Genomic DNA, 22,107 nt, shown 5'->3' with positions numbered 1-22,107 from the left:
ACTCACTGCCGATCTTCATTGCCCAGGACTATGATGGATGAATCTATGAATAAATGTTGATGGCCAGAATAAGTCCCTCTGTTAAGAAAGACCCACTAGGACAAAGCTTATTTAATGTTTTCAAGAAACATCTTGTAGATGCTGAAAATAAAAGGATGGACAGTGATTCCAATAAGATAACCCACACCAGTTACTACCCAGATAATTCTGATACATTAAAAGATCATTCTTCCATCGGGTCTCTGCCACCTTTTCAGGTAACAGCCAAGGGCGTCAGCCATTTACGCCACCAGAGACTCCAAATAGTGAGACTCATCATGGCTGTGGAATTGACAACAAAAAGAAGTTGTGTTTGGTGGCATGGTGATTTTGCAAAACGATAGGGCAGCTTTGATGCCATTACTTCATGTGACCAGGTCAAGCCCCCTCCAGCTTTCAATTAAACAGAAATGAAAGCACATACCTATCTCTTTGAGAAAGTCTTGTGGAAAGGGATGGTTCTAGGACTGTGGGGAAAGCACAAGATGAATCTGGATTATCTGTGCCAGAAGCAAGATACTATTCAAATTATCATGGAGGAAGTTAAGAAGACATATGAGTAAATTCAAAAGGAGACACCAGCAGCCAAACTGGGGACACATTGAGCATTTATATAAATAGGAGTAGTAATGGATGATAAGTCATAAAGTTGTTATAAATCCACAAACCACAAGTCCATCATGATATAAATTAATAAATGAATAAAATTTAAACTTGATGAACGAGGTATTTACAATCTTTCAAAAGATCTCTCCACAAAACACTAATCCACCATTAAAAATAACTTTATGGTAAAGCAGTCTGACAGATGCCACCTTAATCAATTCATCAAAAATAAGATAAGGTAAGCTAAAATCATGTGACACTCAAGTACAATGAAATCACAAGTTTTTAATATTGCTTCTATGAAAAGATGAAAAGCTGAATACAATCATGAAAGAACGTCAGAAAATCTCCAAATAACTGTAGAACAACATTGAAAGCAGCCCTAATGGTATGGTAGATGAGGCTTTGGCTACTAAGCAAAATATTACCAGTGCACACCCATCAGCCATGGAGTGAGATACAAACGTCTACTTCCATAAAGATTTACAGCATTAAACCCCCTGGGAGCCAATTCTACTCTGTCTTCCAGGGTCATTATGAATCAGAGCTGACTTGACGGCGCACAACAATAATCTCATAAAATGTCAAGTCATGAAATCAAGGAAAAACTAAAAAAATACTTCATATTTTAAGAAGATTAAAATGATAAAAAAGGAAGTGTGTTATTCTCAACTGGATTTGATATTTTGATATTCTATCTCCTGTGGAACATACAATGGATTTTAAAGGAATATGAAGATTAGATGACAATAATGTTTCCATGCTAATTTCATAATTAATAGCTTTCCTGTAGCTATGTTATAGAATAGTACACACTAAAGTGTTCAGGGGGAAACAGCACACGAGATCAGCAGCATAGTGTCAAATGGTTCATAAAAAGTCCTTTGTACTGCACTTAAAAATTCTGTGTAAATTCAAGATTGCTTCAAAATTAAGAAAATTATAAGAGGTGATGAATGTAAAACAGCCATCATTATATGTGCTAAATATTAAGAAGTTCATGAGAAAACTTTTAGATATATTAAAATATATGGCAAAGCATTTTCGCAGCAAATTTATCCTCACTCTATTAGACATTGACAAAAATACACAAATAAATAAAGAAACAAAAGATGGCACAAAGATGCAAAGTATAATTAAGAAAAAGTATTAATAATTGTATAAATAAAAGTCTGTCTTTTAGATATTCATAAAACGTCACAAAATCATTTGAATGTTATTTTGCATAGAAATTCCAGATGAATCTCAAAGTGGTAAATGTCAACCAGCCATATTTTTTATCAAGAAATGACAAAGACATATTTTGAGAAATATTAAATGTGACAAATATTTGAAAGATTTAAAAGGAATCCTATATAAAATGATCAATTCTGTTAGGACTATAATTATAGTTGTACTTTAAGAAAATTTACCATGAGAACATGGCATTTTAAAGTGTATAAATGTCACTAAATTATCCTCAAGGCCAACTAACGGACAAATGCTTGCTTTGTTAAATATGAAATGAAAAATGACATAAAAATTCCTGGTAAGCCTCTTCTATCGACCGTCTTTGTAACACACACCCGAGGACTGGATTGCAAACATTCTGTGCTGTTGAGTCAATACTGACTCGTAGCAATGCTGTAGGGTAAAGTAGAGCTGTTCCTATGGGTTTCCAAGTCTGACAATCCTTTCAGGCCCAGAAAGCCTCATATTGTTCTGCAGGAACAGCTGGTGGTTTTGAACTGTTTGCCTTAGCAGGCCAACATGTAGCTCACTGTGTCACCAGGGCTCCTAGTAACTAGCAGAGGACATGCAAAATAAGGTGTAGAGAGCTATCATGGGGATTGGTCAATGTCTCCATTGTGGGGTAGCAGAATGAGCCATCTCAGACGCAAGAACAAAGGAACTCTATGGCAAGAAAGAAGAGCTGCCAGCAGAGCACAGTTAAAATCTCTGACTACAGTGAAAAAAATGGCAAAGGCAGCAAAAGTCACTGTACTGAGACTGTGAGAGAGCTGAGGAGCCAAGGAAAACCATGAGACAGAGCAGTAGGTTTCCTGGTCCATGGAAAAAAAACAGATGTTAAAGGTATGAATGTATGGATGTGCTTTATACAATTGATGTATGTATATGTATGGATTGTGATAAGAGTTGTATGAGTCCCTAATAAAATGTAAAAAAAGAAAAAAATGTAAACACTGACAGTGGATGGATGTATATATTGTGATTAGAACTGTATGAGCCCTCAATTAAATGTTTTTTTTTTAAAAAAGGTACATATGACTGAGAAGTTGGGGCCCAAACTGATATGGCTGCTGGCATGACTGAGAAGAGGCACTTCTGTAAACAAAGGGTTGTGTCCTTAATATCTTTTGTTTCTGAATTATCATAACCTGTTAACTTCTCTAATAAGCCAAACTCACTGCTATCCAGTCAATGCTAACTCAAAGTGACCCTATAGGACAGGAGAGAACTGCCCCTGTGGGTTTCTGAGACTTTAACTTCTTAAGGGCGCGGAAAGCCCATCGTTCTCCTGCAGAGCAGCCAGTGGTTTCGAACTGCTGATCTTGTGGATCAAACCCAACACATAACCACCAAGCCACCAGAGCTCCAACTTCCCTAAAAGCCCCCTGTAATGGTGAGTAGGATCTGTGAGTTCTGTGTGGCCATTGCAATGGATTATCTGGCTGAGCAGAGCAGAGTGTTACAGGCTGTAGAGTCAGTGTAAGAATAAGGCAAAGTGAATTGGAGGGTGGAGGCTTATCTGACCTCTGCCTTTGGGTAGATAGAGAGTTGGATTCTCCTTCCCCCTTGTGCTATCTGAGGAGTTCAGATGTGGCCCCTGTGCTATTCAGCTTTTCATGCAGAAGAACAGCAACCACAATAAGAACCCTGAGGAAAACAGGGGGGAGTAAAGCAAGTAAAGATGAAACTACCACACCCACTGCCATTGAGTTGATTCAGATGCAAAACATCTCAACAGGACCCAACTGCCCTTGGACTTTTCAAAAAGGTAGTCATCCAGGGTCATGGTGAGTTGGGAGCCACTCAAAGGCAGGAGGCAGGTAGGTCAATCTTCACTGTCACAGATGTCCTGTCTTTCACCGAGCAGCTGATGGGTTCGATCAGCTGACCTTGCGGTCACCAGTCTACACATAGCCCACACCAGCAAGGCTCAATCCATAACAACCCTTTAATATAGAAGCTAATTTTTTAAAGTATGAAGTTATATATCACTTTATACCCAACAATAAAATTGCTTTCAAATGGCTTGAAGAATCTCATTTTTAAATGAAATCATAAAAGTGACTATCAGGGAATCTAGCTAAAATAGCTATAAATAAACAACTGACAACAGAATAAATGTAAACAGCCAGTAAATACGTGGAAGGAAAAACCAAAATGAGTAGGAATGAAGCATTTGCAAATTAAGGCAAAAGCCAGATCTACTCATCAATTTGCAAAGATGGTTATGTTGAATGATTAATGCTCTTATTTAATAATTTCACTTACTGTCAATCTCATATGATAAACCTTATTTAATACCAATAAATCACACACTGAATTTGTGTGCAGTTAAATCTTTTTTTCCATTTTTTTAAACCATTCAAAAATGTCTTTTAATACATATGGGCTACACCCCCCCCATTATTTCCATCATCTCTCCATACACAGGCAAATTTAAGGGTACTGTTTAATACATTTGAACTTGCTAATCTGATCATTGCCTAGTAAAGGTATATGTATCCCTGAAATCATGCTTAACCAGGAGGATTATTCACCTGCCGACCGCTAAGAACATGAAAATGGACATGATAGACAGACTGTCCTACATCTGAAACTTCATTCACCCCCATTCGAAAACCCCTGTTCAGGCCAAGATCAGCAGCACATCTCTTGCCAACAATCATTAAATGTCCAAGGAGCCATTCATCATCATCTTCTGCAACAGAAATCTGGGAAATAGATTTCTTAGATATCACCAGAAAATGTATTGGTGATGGCGGGGAAATACCATGAAAAGCAAGACATCAGTCATCCTCAAAAACTATTTCGGCTGGCATTTTTTGTGTGGATGATCTTTCCTAAGATTGTGCCACCAGGTCCGGCGACCTGAGCCATGGCTAGCTCATGTGCAAATAACTATTAAACATAGTCCAAGATCCTGATAATATATGACAATTACAGCATATCAATATTTTTTAAAGAATTTGTTTCAAGAAAAAGCCATTTTGTATATTCATTTTCTCTATTAAATATGTCATAAGTATACAATTTAATTATTAAAGCCATCCTTTATCTTTATAAAAATCCTGTTCACAAGATTTAGACTCTGAGGAAAGCTTTGCGAATGACCTAGCAAAGAGTCAAAAACTACAGATTCCCATCAGAGTCTTAGGAAATTCCACCTTTTAAACATTTAAATTTCAAGTCAGACAAGAAAAAAATATTAAATACCTGAAGAAATCACAAATCTATTTGTGGTCTAAAAATAGATAAGAGTTGATATAATACTGACAAAATAGATCCACAATTTTTAACTGTTATGCTTTACAGTTCCAAATCATGACTGAATTGTGCTGTGAATACGCCAGCCTCTCTCCCTTGCCAATACTGCTTCCCCTGTCCACGCCTTAAGCCACATTTCTCTTCTGCAGAGGCCTGTCTCCAGGCTGCAGTGAAAAGTGAAAGTGCTAACAGCTGCATTTGAAGGTCTGAGGTGCTTGAAGTGTTTTACAGGGCCGAACATTTCTGTACGTCTTTCTAACATATCAGAAATGGAAGCGAATTCTTCCCTATGACTGACTAAATTAAACCTTCCTTACGAATCACAATAGCTTAGCTTCCAAATAACTTGAACATGCTTATACCTGGAAAGCAAACAAGGGAAAGACACATTCTCTTTTATTTTCCCAGTATAAATATTGAGACCCATAAATGTTCCATGCCAGCAGGTCGATTTTTAATTCATAGAAACACCTCGTGAAAGAATCAAACTGCCTCAGTGGGTTTGCTGGACTGTAATCGTTGCCGACACAATCACCAGGCCTGTGGCCTGTGGATTTCCTGGGTGAGTTAGAAGCTCCAGCCCTTCTGGGAGAAGCCTAGTCATTGCACTACTAAGGTTGCTTATACTTGGAAATATTTCCCTTATCTTCCAGAAAATGTAGTCACTAGATTATCTTAACATTTTTCTTTGGAAATAAATTCAAATTCATAAGAAATAGTAAGTTATAAGAGTAATACACTTTTTCTCCCTGTAAGCTTTTAGAATAGTTTTTCAACATGATGCCCCACTATCACTAAACCATCAAATGTCATCATCAAATGTTGCTGTCAGTGCTCACCACTTGTCTGTCAGTTCGTCTTACTGTAGTGGCATGTGTGTTGCGGTGAGGCTGAAAGCTATGGTACTGGTTTTTCAAATACCAGCAGCGTCTGCCAGTAAACAGGTTTCAGCAGAGCTTCCAGATTAAGAGGAAGGAGTAGGCTGTCCATCAGAGGAAGTAGGCATTGAAAACCCCATGGATAGAACTAAACATATGTAGTTTTCAAAAACCTAATGAACCAAAAGAGAACATGGCCAGAGATAGCGCCAGAAGATAAGTCCCCCAGGTCAGAAGGCACTCAAAATATGACAGGGAGAGATGCCTCCACAAAATAGAATTGTTCATAATGATGTAAAAGAAGTGAAAGCCATAGGGAGTAACGCCTTTGGGATCTTAATTGCTCATGGGGCAGGACTCAAAGTGCGAAGAAACAGCTGCAAGTATCCTCAGGACCAGGTGTGGTGAGAGTGGTGGTACCAGAAGGGTGGAGGGAACAACAAGGGATCCAAATTGGTGGTGAGGTGGGTGTGGCAGGGCTGGTAGAGAATGATCAAGGGTAAGATAACGAAGAGATATAGCTGAAACCCAGGTGGGGACGGAGCACGATAGTGAGACAGGAGGAAAGTCAAGGGAAGTAGAGGAAAGAGTTAGGAGGCAAAGGGCATTTATACAGGTCTAGACAAAGACATGTACATATGCAAATATATATGAGGATGGGGAAATAGATCTATGTGCCTATATTTATAGGTTTAGTATTAAGGTGGCGGAAGGACCTTGGGCCTGTACTCAAGCACTCCCTCAATGTATAAATATTTTCTTCTATTAAATTAATTGCTTTATACAAGGAAATACAATCATACAACTATCATTCTAAATTATTCACCAATCACTAAAGCTAGTAATGAAGAAATTGAGGAATTCTTTTAATGACTTCAATCAGAAATCTATTTGGAAAGTATGAAGCTAGAAATCACATGATAGAATTTTGTAGCACCAACAATTTTGTTCATAGGAATGATCTATTTTCAAGAACATAAAATGTGACTCTACGTGTGGACTTCTTAAAATGGAAATCAAATTGACCACATCTGTGGGAAGAGATAATAGAGAATCTTAGACCAGGGCAGAGGCTGACTGTGGAACAGATCACCAATTGCTCATACGTAAGTTCAGGTTAAAGCTGAAAAATAAACAAAAAACTAAAGCAAGCACATAAGAGCCAGAATACAACTTTAAGTCTATCCCATGTGAATTTTGAAAACATCCCAAGAACAGATTTGACTCAATGAACACTAGTGACAGAAGACTTGATGAGCTGGGGAGAACATTAAGGACATCATATCCGAAGGAAACAAATGGGCATTAAAATACAGGACTGAACGAAAAGATCAAAGTGGATGTCAGAAGAGACTCTGGAACTTGCTCTTTAGCATAGACCAGCTAAGGCAAATGAAAGAAATGATGAAGTCAAAGAACTGAACAGAAAACTCCAAACATCATCTGAAAAAGAAAATATAAAATTTAAAAATAAAATGACTAAAAGATCTAGAGTTTGAAAACGCAAAGGGAAAGACACATTCAGAATGTCTTAAAGAACTAAGAGAAATTCAATCCTTGAATGACAATATTAAAAGATTCTGTACACAAAATATTGCATGATCCAGAAAACATCCAAAGAAGCTGGAAAGAAGACACATTGTACCAAAACTAGTCAACATTCAATCATTTCAAGAGGTCACAAAAGCAAGAACCAATGGTACTGAAGGAAGAAGTCCAAGCTGAACTAAAAGCAGTGGCCCCAAACAAGGCTCCAACAATCGAGGGCTTGCCATTTGAATGTTTCAACAGATCAATGAAGCACTGGAAATACTCGTCTATGCCAGGAAACTTGGGAGTCCAATGGACTTGGCCAGTTGACTGGCAGATATCCAGGTTTGTGTCCATTTCAAAGAAAGGTGACCCAAGAAAATGATCAAAAATAGAGACCAATATAATTTGTATCTCATATGAGTAAAATTTTTCTGAAGATCATCCAACAGCAGCTTCCTCAGTACGTTGACAGGGAACTGCCTAATACACATGGGAACATTAGACATTGAGACAGGAAGATTAAGAACCACAAATGAAAATAATCATTGGTGAAATATCCAATAGTGAAGAAGATTAAAAGTGCCACGGGCTGCCAAAAGAACAGATTTATCTCAGAAGAGGTACATCCAGAGTCCTCCTTAGAAGGAAGGATGGCAAGATTTCATCTCATGCACGTTGACCATGTTATAAGCAGAGACTAGTTCTGGAGAAAGACATCGTTCTTGGTAAAGTGGAGAGGCGGCAAAAGAGAGGAAAGTCTGCAACGAGGTCGATTGACACCATGGCTGCAACAACCGGGAGCAAACGTACCTGTGAAGATGGTGCGGGATCAGTAGGTATTTTGTTTTGTTGTGCTGTGAATTGGAACCAGCTCTATGACACCTAACAACAGTTAACATTTGTATCCGTTTTGTCCACTTGGAGCCCTTCAATTGTATTTTACACTTTTAATACATCTCCATAATTCTTAGAGAACTCTCGTAATCTCCAGAGCAATAAGATTCTAGGTCATTGTTTGTGATGCATGCTGCTGTCCTTGGAGAATTATTTTGAAGTTCGGAACTGTTTTTGTGGTTGTTGTCATTGCTGTTTTTTCTTGGTTGCTGGTTTTTTTTTTCATTTTCTTAATGAAGAATGATACTTTAGAAACCAATATCTTAACTCTTGTCTGCTCTTATGATCCAATGGTCACTGTGACCAGGCCCACTGCTAATGGGATCATATTACAGTGGATCAAACTAAGAAAATACATCGTGTATACAAGTCAGATCCGACTCATAGAGACTCAAGGAGCTACAGAATAAAACACTCCTCAGTACTGCACTATCTTTGATAAATGCTGTCAAGAATAGGCAGTCACAGGGATTTTATTAGCTAGACTAGAACTGCTCTATAGCATTCCCCACATTGCAAATTTTTACAGAAATAGACTGCCACATATTTCTTCCGTGGAGTGGCTGGTAAGTTTGAACTGCCAACCTGATTAGCAGCCACATACTCATCTGCTGCAACACCAGGGATCCTTACATACTGAAAATCAGGTGTTCCTCCTGATACATCCTATTGCGATGTACAATAATGTTTGTTTGAGCTTTTCACCTTTTCATGATTGTACTTCTGTGGCAATAAGATATCTAACTCCCATGGTTCTGAATACAGTACGGATAGATATAAACTTTCAGTAAAATATTTGTTAGATATAGTCCAAGGTTTATTTGATCACTATCCCTTATGCAATTCATATGATTTGATCCTACCAGGCCACCACCCCTTAGGGCCACTTTTGTATCTTAAGCATCAATCCATGGTCAGTTTCCTAATTGAAGATCTAGCCACAACCAGAAGGATCATTCACGGGTCCCTCCACCTAGAAGCAGGTCTTCCTTGGCTCTACCCTCTAGCTTTTAAGGTAAATTATTCAGAAAGGAGAAAAGAAGGAAGATGAATTATGAAAGAAAAAAATGTAGTCAGGGAGGAAGCTCAGTCGATATATTTATTGTGTAGGCTTCTAGTTTAAAAATTAGGATTTCAAGACTAAATCTACCTTTCAGAAATTACATTTCAAAGACAAAGCACCTTTAAACAGTCAAAACACCAGAGTAATCAAAATCTTAAATGGCCCCCATACTTGACAACATAGTTTTGATTTTTGATCTATATGATTCATAATGAAAAATATCTGCTGCCTGATACTTTTACTAAAGTGACTGTTTCAGGTATCTGGACAATCAGCCACTATGAAGTTAGTTATAAGACACATTAATAATAACAAACAAGAATTTACATGGGATGACTATTTCTAACATTCTCTTATTTTCCTATTTTCTAATCACACCTGGACCATCTAAGAAATTTATTTGATTGCCTTTACCCAGCTTTGAACTTAGTGTTTATAAATTATTGAGCTATTCCATTTCTATAACGTACCAAAGTGCACTTGGGTGAGATGAATTTTTTAAATTTCAAAAAAAAAATCAATTTCTTTCCATGACAGATTACTAATAGCATCCATCCATCCTCTTGGGTTGTACGCATCCTTAGAAACACAGGAAATGAGAGGAAAATTGACAGAATGGTGCCTGGTTAGTTCATACTTTCATGCTCAACTTGAGCTAGCCATTTCAAGAAACAGCACTTCCTTCCCCATTCCTTTCACGCTGGGCATGCTACAACCCATTGTAGAAATTCACAAATGTCCATGAAGGAACTCCAGAGATACTTAGAAACAATCAAGAAAAAAAAAATCAAGAAAGTACTGCTTGAAGTTAGTAACCCAAAACCTTGACACCCTCTTCTTTATTCATTTCCCAAAGCTTTGCTTTCCAGAATTCTAAACCAAAAATATTTGTAGCTTTACCACTTATCACTCAGTGACTCAGTCCTCTTGAAATAAATATAGTATAAACTTACGATAACCCATTTAAAATCTGTTTTTAGTTTTTTTCCACTTTGAGACACTCAAAATGTTCGTGTATTTTTTTTTTCAAAAGAGCTTTTGTCAGCTGCCATGAGTTCCAGTCCTACTCATAATGGTCCGTGAACAACACACGGAAGCTCCGCTTGGTCCTGCCCCATCCTCACAAGAGGTTTGTTGTTTCCACCCACTGTTGGAGCCACTGTGTCACTCCGTTTCCTGACGTCCTTCCTCTGTTTCTGTCCTCCTCACCCCCACTTTACCAAGCATGATGTCCTCCAGGCAAGGAATAATTAGGAAATACAATTTCTTTCAGTAAATAAAACAAGTTCTTTTGTTGAAATTCAACATTTTTCAAAGTGTGTTTTATGTGACATTTTAAGAATGACATTTTTAAATTGCAATTATTTTAAAGTATTTACTCTGATTCCAAAAGTTTTAAAGAGTTCATAGCAGTCACATGGAATCAACAGTTTTAACCTGAAAGAAAACAAGTGAAATGTTCCCTAAAGTACAAGATTCTTTTTTAATGTTAATTAAGTATGGATCCATTCAGCAAATACATATTAATATCTTCTGTACACAAGACATACCAAAGGCAATAAAGTAAACTGGCCATATGAAACTTGAATTCTGTTCAGAGAAACAGGTTAGCAATCGAGCAAGTAAATACATATGCTCTAGAAGTAGTGATAGCTGTAAAGAAAGTAAACTTGGACATGGAGAAGGGAAGATTCTTCTTTTTTTATAGTTTCAGTAATTAATTTTCATTGGCAGATAATTCACTTGTCACACAACTCAGTATTTCAATCATATTAAGAGCTGTAAAATCAATTTTAGAACATCTACTTCCTTGTACTCATTATTGTTAACACCATTTCACATCAACCTCCCCTGCCATGTCCCTAGATGATTATTAATCCATAGATTAATAATATAGATTTAACCATCCAATATTTTATATACTGAAGAAACATATGAAACACAATAAACAAACAACAACAAAAATAGCAATAATGACAACGTGGAACAGAAAAATTTCAATAGAAGAGAAATCATGAAATCTTAAAACCTGGGACAAATTTAAAATGGGTCAAAAGGAGATCAAATAATAAAGTGTTACTTTTTTTAACATTTTATTAGGGGCTCGTACAACTCTTATCACAATCCATACATATATATACATCAATTGTGTAAAGCATATATGTATATTCTTTGCCCTCATCATTTTCAAAGCATTTGTTCTCCACTTCAGCCCTTTGTATCAGGTCCTCTTTTTTCCCCTCCCTCCCCGCTCCCCCCTCCCTCATGAGTCCTTAATAATTTATAAATTATTATTTTGTCATATCTTGCCCTATCATCTGGCGTCTCCCTTCACCCCCTTTTCTGTTGTCCGTCCACCAGGGAGGAGGTCGCATGTAGATCCTTATACATTTTAACTGAACTGCTCTGCCCTCATCCCCTGTACAGTCCTCCCAGCCTGCAAGGCTGTTTATTGCAAAGACTTAATCCTCACATGGACTCTGAAAATAGATTTTGGGCTTCCCTTGGTATCCATAACACTCTGAAAGTTAGATGTTCCCAATTTAAGGTCTAATACTGCTCCCTCCTCTAGATTTGGATTTTATTATTTATAAGTCATGGATCACACAGGCTGGTGTGCTTCTTCCGCGTGGACTCAATTGATGCCTCAGTTAGATGGCCGCTTGTTTTGAGATAACCCTTTAAGACACCAGTCATGATTCTTTCTGATGACTGGGCACCATCTGGTTTCTTCCTCACACTTTGCTACAGGACCTGTAACTTCAGTGCTCTCTTCATCAAGGCAAGCACGAGAGTGGGCCTCATCAGAAGAACTAATTGTTCTTAGATTAAGGCTAGGATTAGAAGTTTCTTTATATGGTCAGGAAATTGTTCTCTGTGCAAAGACATGAATCAAGTGATATGCTAAGTGAAAGAGAGAATCCAATCCTCAGGGATTAGATTCCATGAGACCAGATTTTTCCTGGCAGATGAAACTAAAAGGAAAGTTTTAAAGGCAGGAACAACGTTGAAATGTTTGGGGGTCATTGAGAATTTTAAGATATTCGGTCAGAAAAAACAAGATCAAGTAGGACCTCGATGCCCTGAAATTTAACATGTATGTTTATATAGTGTTAACTGGTCTTCCATGTAGGTATACAGATATTATCCTATCACTGAAAGGACTGTACTTCAGTACTGAGCTTCGTCACACTGCTGGTGTAGTCAGCGCTTGAGCTTGAGGCTGGCAGACCCTGTCATCTTGCACTGTTTGAGTTCAATATCCCATCCAGGCCTGCTTTGCTAAGCTCCTGAGCTGCTGACTGTTGGTGACCCACCCTGCTGTTCGCTGCCTGTGGCCGGACTGTCTGCCTTGGCTTAAGGAAGACTCAGCTGCCTGCTTCCTTGACCTTGAACCCAGCAGGCCCTGTGAGTTGAAGGACTTCCAGTATATTAACTGTTCCATGGAAGTGAGTTGAACTGAGCTTTCTGTACATCTGTGTGGACTAATTAACTGTTATATCCTTCATTTTATATATATATATATATATATACAGACACACACCAATATATATGTATGTGTATATATATGTATATATATGTATGTGTATATATATAATCATATATGTCCTGGTTTTGTTTCTCTGGTACCATAATGTGTTAGTCTGGGTAGACTAGAGAAACAAATTCATAGACACTCATATGTGTATAAGAAAGCTTTTTATACAAGAGTAATTGAATATTGAGAAAACATCCCACCCAAGTCTAGATCAAGTCCATAAGTCCAATATTAACCCATATGTCCAATATCAATCTATAAATTCCTCTTCAGACTCACAAAGCACATGTAATGATGCCAGATGCAGGTCTATCACAGGCCATTGGTTAGAAAGTCTTTGTGAATCCAGTGGTGGTAGAGGTATCTCACCCCTGGCAGGGGTCTCCATATGGCTCCTTCAGCTCCAGGGCTCTAGCATAGCTCCTTGTGTCTTGACAGCTAGCAAGCCTCACTGACAGTGACCATATATTTTGCCTCCAGTGAGCTATTATCTCTTTAGCACCTCCAAATGAGGTCATTAAGCTGCGACCTGATTGGCAAGCTAAGCTCTACCCCCTTCACTCTTAAGTCTCAAATTGACAACAGATTATATAACTACCACACACATTGATGTATCATTCTTTACTGTTTTTAATTCAGCCAGTATTTCAACATCTAACTGTTTATTCCTCAACCATATTTCTCAACAACAATAATAAGCATTGCCAACAAGTCAAATATGACTCACAGGGACCTTATAAGATAGAGTAGAACTGGTCCCCCATCAGGTTTCCCTGGTTAAAACGTAGTACAAGGGCACACTGTCACGTCTTTTTCCCATAGAGAGGCTGGAGGGTTCAAATTCACCAATCTGGTTGTTAGCCAAGCACTTAACCACTGAGCCACCAGGGGATCTTATTTCAATCACACCACCTCCCAATTCCCTAAAATATTCCAAAAATTTGAGACCGTGGTAAAGTGACAAACACATTACTTGGAATGTGTCTCCTATCCAGTGGTGAGATTAAAATAATTTAATAACCAATTTGCTGCCCTAATGGCTATTTAATATAAAAATATGATATCCCAAAAGGTAGTTTATTATTTCATATGTTTAACAACTTAAATAAGAACAATGAAAGAGGTACATAAAACTAGATTGTTATAAGAAATATTTTAAAAATTTTAATGAAAAATAAATAAGAACTGATAAAAACAATAAAATTGTTATTTAAGATACAACCATATTGTTTCATGATTGATGTCCTCACTTACAATATTCTTTGCTTTTATCTAAGCACCATCAGCTCTTTTATTTAACCTGAGCCATCTTTCCACTGTAGAAGTGGGATCCAGTTCTGTAAGAGGCAGGTCAATGAGATAATAGTCATTTGTTTGATATATTAGAATCCTGCAGGTTTTCTTTTCTGAACATGTTATGTTCATCTTTCAAAAACCGCTTTCTTGGACACTGTAAGATATATAAAAATAGTGATAAATTATTTATAATGTATCAAGGGTTCACAAGGGTGGGAGGGAAGAAAGAGAAGCTGATACCAAGGACTCATGTAGAAAGAAAATGTTTTCAAATGATGATGGAAACATATGTACAAATGTACTTGATACAATGGCTGTGTGGATTGTGATGAGTTTTAAGAGCCCCCAATGAAATGATTTATTTTTTAAAAAAAATAAAAAAGAAACACCTCTTTCTGATTCTGCTGAACTTACAGCAATTTTCTGACAATATTTATAGCTTTTTGAACACTTTCAGGAAATGCATAATTCACACATAATATCTCATGGCATTTTGGGGTGTAGCACAAAGCTGAAACGGCTGACAACATGTCACCCTCTGGTTGTTTGGCATTCTTCCTCTTTATGCTATATGTTTGTTTACTGAAATAACAAACACCAGGGAATACAAATGTAGTATTTCATCAAAAGTCAAGTTCGTTTCATGAAAAGAACTAAACATAGTACAAGCATAGTTCCATCTAATTTTTCATACCTATGGATGTAATTTTCATTACTATGGTGCTGAGAATACATTATTGCACAGATGAATGTTTAAACAGAGTGAGGAATGTAAATTTGTGATTTCTACATTGGAGGGCTGTCCAGCCACCCACTTTAAAGAAAAATAACCTTGATTACAAGTTGCTGAACTCAACAACAACAACAAACTAGGTATGGACCTCGCCCAGGAATTTGTGCACTTTTCCCTTTACAGGAGTAGAACTCCTATTTCTCCCACAGAAAGGCTGGTGGTTTTGAACTGCTGACCTTAAAGTTAGCAGCCCAATGTACAATCTACTAAAACACCAGTGCTCCTGCCATACATATATTTAATTGGTATGTAATAAAATATCCAGCAGAAAGATAACAGTTAGTTTCTCTTATTTAAAGAATTGCTTATATCTTTTGCTAAGATGCGTGTCTTCTTTCAGGTTGTTTTTTTTTTAGAGAAATAAACATGGTTTCTTGAGAAGGAAAAGTTAATCACCATATAATGTATGACTGGCAAGATTATTCATGTTAATATAATGCATATGGGGTTAATTTTAAGTATTATCCCCAAACCTTCTTATGTATGATCTATGAAGACATAATAATAGTTATATAATATTACACCCAACTGAGAAATTATCTTGGTTAAACAAAGAAAAATATTAACAAATTTTTGTTCACCAGCTGGCAAAGAGAAAATCTACTTTTTACTTCAAATATAAAATTAAGTGAAGAAAGCAGTTGCATAGTTATCAAAAAGAAGTAATTTCAGTTTTTCATTTATGTTACTTCTGAAGCAAAGGTCGAACCTGTGCTTCCCCTTTAAAATTCATTTCAAACAAAAACAGAACGATGCAGTTCATTCTGTCAGCCATAATCATAAAATCAATACTGCCTTCTCATTATTATTTTTGTAGGAATGTTGTATCAGAAAGTGATATATGTGCAGTTGAACTATACAGCTGATCAGATATTTCCCTGAGCCTCTGTCTCCTCCTCTGCAGCAAGACTAAAATGATGATGACCTGATCGGACTGCTTAAAGGTTAAAATAAAATGTTTGTGGAGGAAAAAATAAATCATTTAAAATATGACTTAAAATGATGAAATTTGTTTGCTATATAATTATTGAAATCCTGCCAGGCTTGGATTCAGTAAAAATAAATTGCCTCTTGATCAAAAAATGAATTATATGTGTAATAAAGAAGCTCCAAATCAAATGATTTGTTGCTTGCTTACATTCCACCAGCTTTATCTGGGCTTCCTGGTAACTGAGAAGGTGGTTAACAGCAAGCTAGAGGTAGCAAGGCAGAAAGTAGAGGAGATGAGACAAGAGGCAGCCTTGCATTGTTCTGCATCTGCTCTGATGTGGCTCAGTGGGATCCTAACACCTGGATCAAAAGGTTATTACAGGGCTCAATTTATACCCTGAAGAAAGAAAAGACTTGAGGAGGCAAAATGACCAGGATGGAGTTACAATTGTGACAAGTGTTCACATTGTACTCTGAAATGTTTCCCTACGAGGTGGTAAATGATAGCAATTAATTATAAAAAGGCTTAACTGATAGTTCAAACAAATGAGAAATGAGGACAGACAATTGGTTTTAGAATTAAGTACAATTTTTTTTGTTTTAAAACATTTTGTTTTATGTAAACATGTAAACAGCAAATTAGCTTCCCATTCAACACTTTATACACAAATTTCCCCATGACACCAGTTGCTCATCACACAGTGTGTTGGCAGCTCCCTGGTCTTTACCGTACATCTCCATGGCCCCACCCTACTTTCTCCTCTTCGCTTTGGGACAAATGTCCACTTGGTCTTCTGTAGTTCATTGCTCTAAAGAGCACACAGCTCACGGGAGTTATTTTTTATGCTTTATGCCAGCCTATTATTTGATTGCAATGTAAGTCCTAGGGTTGTCTTCAGTTACAGATTTAAAACATATCATAATGAACTATAGTGTCAGGGGTTCCTCTAGTCTCTATCAATCTCACAAGTCAGTTCTTTTTTATGAAGTTGAGTTTGGGCCTCCATTTTCATCACATTCCAACAGTGACTACCTGTTGCCTCCTTAGTAAGAGAGGACAGCAGTGGAAACTGGGTGCTCTCTAGTTCCTCTGGTCCTAAGCAAGAGGATATCATGGTTCCTGTGGATCATTAGTGCTATGGACTAATTTCATCCTTAATCTTTGATTTCTTTCACTCTCCTTTGCTTCAGATGAAAACAGACCAATTGTTGAACCATAGAGAGCCCTCAAAGGTTTGAAGATGCAGATGTTGCTCGTTAACTAGGATAAAGACGATTATGTCCAGGCACTATTATGTCAATTGACCTAATGTCCTCCAAGTGGACGGTCCTTAGCACAGAAAGTAAGTCAGTCCTCCACCATTTTAAATAGATCTAAGACTTTTCCATAGCTGTGCCTCTTATAGACTTTAATGTATATGTGCATTAAGCTCAGCATATCTTAAAATGAAAGAAATAAAGAAAAAGTCAAGCCTCATGTATCAATATTGAAAGACTATTGGAAAATATCAAATGATTCAGGAAGCATTAGAAGGAAATTGAAAGAATATACAGTCACTATGCCAAGTAGAAAAAGTCAGCATTCAACCATTTCCAAAGGTAGCATAGGAGCAAAACCCAATGACACCAAAAGAGGTCCAAGCTGAACTGAAAGCAGTAGCCAAGGGTCCAGGAACTGATCTGTATTGAAATTGCTCTGTAGTGTAATTGACCATGTCCGTATCGGAAGGAGTAAGGCCAGAGTGATCCTTTGACACACGCAGGGAAAGACTGTCTTGCATACTTTGGACATATTGTCAGGAACTGGAGAGGGACGTCATGTTTGCTAAAGTGGAGGGATACAAAAGAGGAAGGGCCTCTATGAGATGGATTGACATAGTACAGTAGCTGCACGAGTGGGCTTCGGCAAGGGAGCCCTTGTGAAGATGGCACAGGACTGTGCAGTGTTTCATTCTGACCTAAGCCACGTTATGTTCGATTGCCCTGTAACATGCGTACGTTAGCCGTTGAATACTGAAGCCTGAAGGAAAATGGATGCATTTGAATTATTGTGCTGCTGAAGGATATTTCAAGTACCACGGGCTGCCAAAAGAACAAACAGATCTGTTTTGGTAGAAGTATAGCCCGAATACTCCTTAGAGGCAAGGACAGTGATACTTCAACTTAAAGACTTTGAGCATGTTGTCGGGAGAGACCAGTCCCTGGAGAAGAACATCGTGCTTGGTAAAGCAGACGGGAAGTGAAAAAGAGGACGATTTTAGACAAGATGGTCTCAAACATAAGAACAATTGTGAAGATGCCACAATTTTGTTCTGTTGCAAAAGGGTTGCTATGAGTTGGGACCAACTCAACAGCATCTAAGAGCAGCATGAATTCATGTCACTGCTCCTCTTTCTCCAGCTGGGGGTGCTGGATCATGTGCACCTTTTTGAGTGAGCACTGTACCGTTTTCTGTATGGGTTTCACCATTTTACAATCCCACCAGTAGTCTTTAAGAGTTCCAATCTCTCCCCAGCCTCACAAGCATCTGTTGTTTTCTATTTGTTTGCTTATCTGTTTATTCATTTGGATTAGTATCTATTTTTGAAGGATGAGATGTAATCTCATTGCTTTGTTTTGAATCTCTCTAAAGGATACTGATCATGAACATCTTTTCATGGTTTCTTTCCCACCTGAAAGTCTTTGGTGTAGGTATCCCTTTATGTCCTGTGCCCATTTATTTGTTAGAAGTCTCTTTTGTTATTGAATTAGAGTACAGGTTTCTATATATTTTAGAGACATTTTAGGACACTAAAATCTTACTAATTCTTAAGCTGTCTTCATTTTTCTTTATTCTATTTACTGCTCATACCTCGATTAGTGCCAAGGGATTTGTCATCTATTTTACTGATTCTTTCTCCCACTTAATTCAATTGTATGTCTATGAACTTCCACAGAGTTATCATTGCTGATTTTTATTTTTAACCTCTGGATATCTAGTTATGTTTGGTGGAATCTGATAGGATATAAAAGCATTATGTATAAAAAAAGAATTATGTATAGGAGAGTTTTCTTGTTATAGTTTGTTAGTTTTAATGATCTGAACCATTCATCCCTAATTATTTGCTTATAGTTTATTTTTTAGTTTCATCAAGAGTATGTACATTTACAAGTCTTTCAAAAAATCAAATCCATTTTATTCTAATTAATCAACTATAGTTATCATTCTTCTTTGTTTCTGTGGACTTCAAATTGCTATTGTGTGTAATTATACATATATGAATATATTAATATACACATGTTGTTTTCAAGCTATTACATTTCTTCTTAGTCCAGCTTTACTGCATCTACCATTTTTGATGGATACTTTTAAAAATCGAATTTCTATTTGTTAGTGTATTTATTATGCATGTACACTTAGATGCGTATTTGACTTTTTCACAGGAGAAATACAAAGCTGGCCATTCCCATAAAGATTTAAAAGATCAGAAATCCAAAGGGTCCCATAGGGTCGCTACAAGTTAAAATGAACATGATGGCCATGAGTTTGTTGCGTTTGACATTCTAAACTATTGACTTTCCTACTTCTATTATTGATGGTGATTTTGAACTGGATTTCACTTTGGTCAGAAAATGTACATTTTTATTTCATTTAGAGTAATTTGTCAATAGCTTTTTCTTAATATATAGTTTTCTTCTAGGTATTCTTGAAAAGATTGTATAGTACACATTATTTCGGTACATAGGTTTAGTATAACATCAAATTTCTCTAATATTAATCTATAGTCATCTTTATTTTTGTCTATATTTTCAATTACTGAGAAAAGTCTGTTATCTTTTTCTTTAGGATTATGAATTTGTCTGTCTCTTGGCTTAAGCCTTTCTTTCAAATTTTAATATATTTGGATCTGGTTACAATTTGCAGGAATCGTGTGGGAGAGGCATCTGATCTCTGATGACATGATTGGGAAGGAGAATCACTACTAGCCCAAGGCCGATTCCTATGCTGCTACCTTCTAATCTCCTTTACCAATCCATTCACTGCCATCCCTCAAAGGCACTGTGCTTCTCTGCAGGGTTCATTAACTTGTTGCAGCAATGACAGAGAGTTTACAGAGAATGCTCACCATTATTAAGAGCAGTTCTTCAGTCACCAGTGCCTTTTCATAGGTGCACCTATAGGTATACTTCTCTGTCCTCAATCCCTAAGCCACACAGCCCCTGAGTTTTTGTTCTACTTGGGCAACTTACATGGGTCTTTTAGTGCTTAAAAAAAAACCCCAAAAACAATAACAAAAACCACCACTCTGTAAGCCAGCCTCTTGCCTGGAGGCACTCAGCTTCACTCATTTCATGGACCAAATAGTCTGATGCCATGTCTTGTGCTCTCATCGTCACTTTGTTTGCTGTCAATGAACCCACTATGGCTTCTTTGTGCAGCAATATTATGTTCAAAGGACACACTCCACTCCTGGCTCTTCTTTCTGGATGGTCATGAGATCTCACGTCCTATTTCTATGGTGGTTCATGTTCTACCTGGCGGGATGGCAAGACTGACCAATTCTCCGTATTAGAATTTCACATAACCTATTTTGCATGTTTCTACCCAATCATTTGATTGGACTTACAAAGGTCATGTGTTGGAGAGCCAGGGAAAGTAATCTAGTATGCTGCACAACTTCTTGGTGGTTGATGATCAATCATCATTATGAAATATTTCCATTGTTTTTAATAATGCTTCTTTCTTTGATATCCACTTTGTCTGATGCCAGTACAGCTGCTCCAGAAGATTGGTGTTGTTTTCTCGTATAGTTGGTATTTTCATGGCATATAATTTATCTGTTATTTTGCCTTTACTTCTATGTCATGATATTAATGGTGCACCTCTGGTAAAGAGCGCCTACTTTTCTTGTCTTTCTAATAGTTATTTAATTTATTTACATTTAGGATGTCTAGAATTAAGATAAATGCTAATCTATTTTAGTTTAAATCAATTTTTGATCTTTTTCATCTCTATCTGTCATCTATCTATCTATCTATAAACACATTGGTCCTAAAGGATAATTTGTAGTACAAGAAGATAAGGGCACACAGGTAATAGAACTTCCAGATAAACTAAAAAGCACCTTCAATGATCCAGGATGAGGGCAAATATGAAGGTCTGGAGACACATGTGATTAGGGAATTGCTACTTCAAATTCATCTCTTGCACCAAATCACTTCTTCCTTAATATTAAGTATTGGATTTTGTTTTATCGTTGACCCAGGAAGGATCTGTTCTGGTCAGCCTGTATTCTCCATGATATATAGTATTCATACAGATATACATACTTCTTCCCTCTTGTGGCATATGGTGAAGGAGAAAGCTTTACACTTTCTCATTTGGCAGAAAATTTCACTTTCTTTTTTGAGTTCAAGCTGAAATATGACATCATACCATGACTTCTCCTCTATAAATAAAGTACAAACATCTTTTTCCTGATTCTCATTCCCCCTACTTACAAGCTGCTCAAGTTGAACTACTTAACACTATTACTTGAGGTACATAAGAAAATTCAGGACTTTCAATTTACCCTTTATGGAATTGTCTTTAGTAATTCACAGCTATCTGCATTTATTCAAACAGCGATTGATTCACCTTTATGTAACAAACAGGAAATTACAAATATGAGCAGTAAGGCTGTCCTTTATCTTGAAAACTATATCTGTTGGTCTTAAGTTCTCCACATGTCTTTGCCACATCCAGGAATGACTTTATTTTTGTTTTTAATTAATTATTTTTTATTTTGCTCTTTTTCTTCTTTTTTTAAAATCATTTTATTGGGGGCTCATACAACTCTTATCACACTCCTTGCATACATCAATTGTATAAAGCACCTTTGAACATTCCTTACCCTCATCATTCTCAAAACATTTGCTTTCCACCTAAGCCCTTGGCATTAGCTCCTCATTTTCCCCTCCCTCCCTGCTCTCCCCTCCCTCCTAAACCCTTGATGATTTATAAATTATTATTTTGTCATATCTTGCCCTCTCCGATGCCTCCCTTCACCCACTTTTCTGCTGT

General features: G+C 37.1%; 1 pseudogene; it reads right to left on the bottom strand.

The window, feature by feature from the left end:
- Positions 1-4,391: 4,391 nt before the first annotated feature.
- Positions 4,392-20,435, bottom strand: LOC142456180 (adenosine 5'-monophosphoramidase HINT1 pseudogene; annotated as a pseudogene).
- Between the last annotated feature and the right edge of the window lie 1,672 nt (positions 20,436-22,107).

This window comes from Tenrec ecaudatus, chromosome 9 (genome assembly GCF_050624435.1).
Source record: "Tenrec ecaudatus isolate mTenEca1 chromosome 9, mTenEca1.hap1, whole genome shotgun sequence".
NCBI classification, from domain to species: Eukaryota; Metazoa; Chordata; class Mammalia; order Afrosoricida; family Tenrecidae; genus Tenrec; species Tenrec ecaudatus.
The sequence above is the reverse complement of the archived record's forward strand: the minus strand, read 5'-3'. Positions and strand labels throughout refer to the sequence as shown.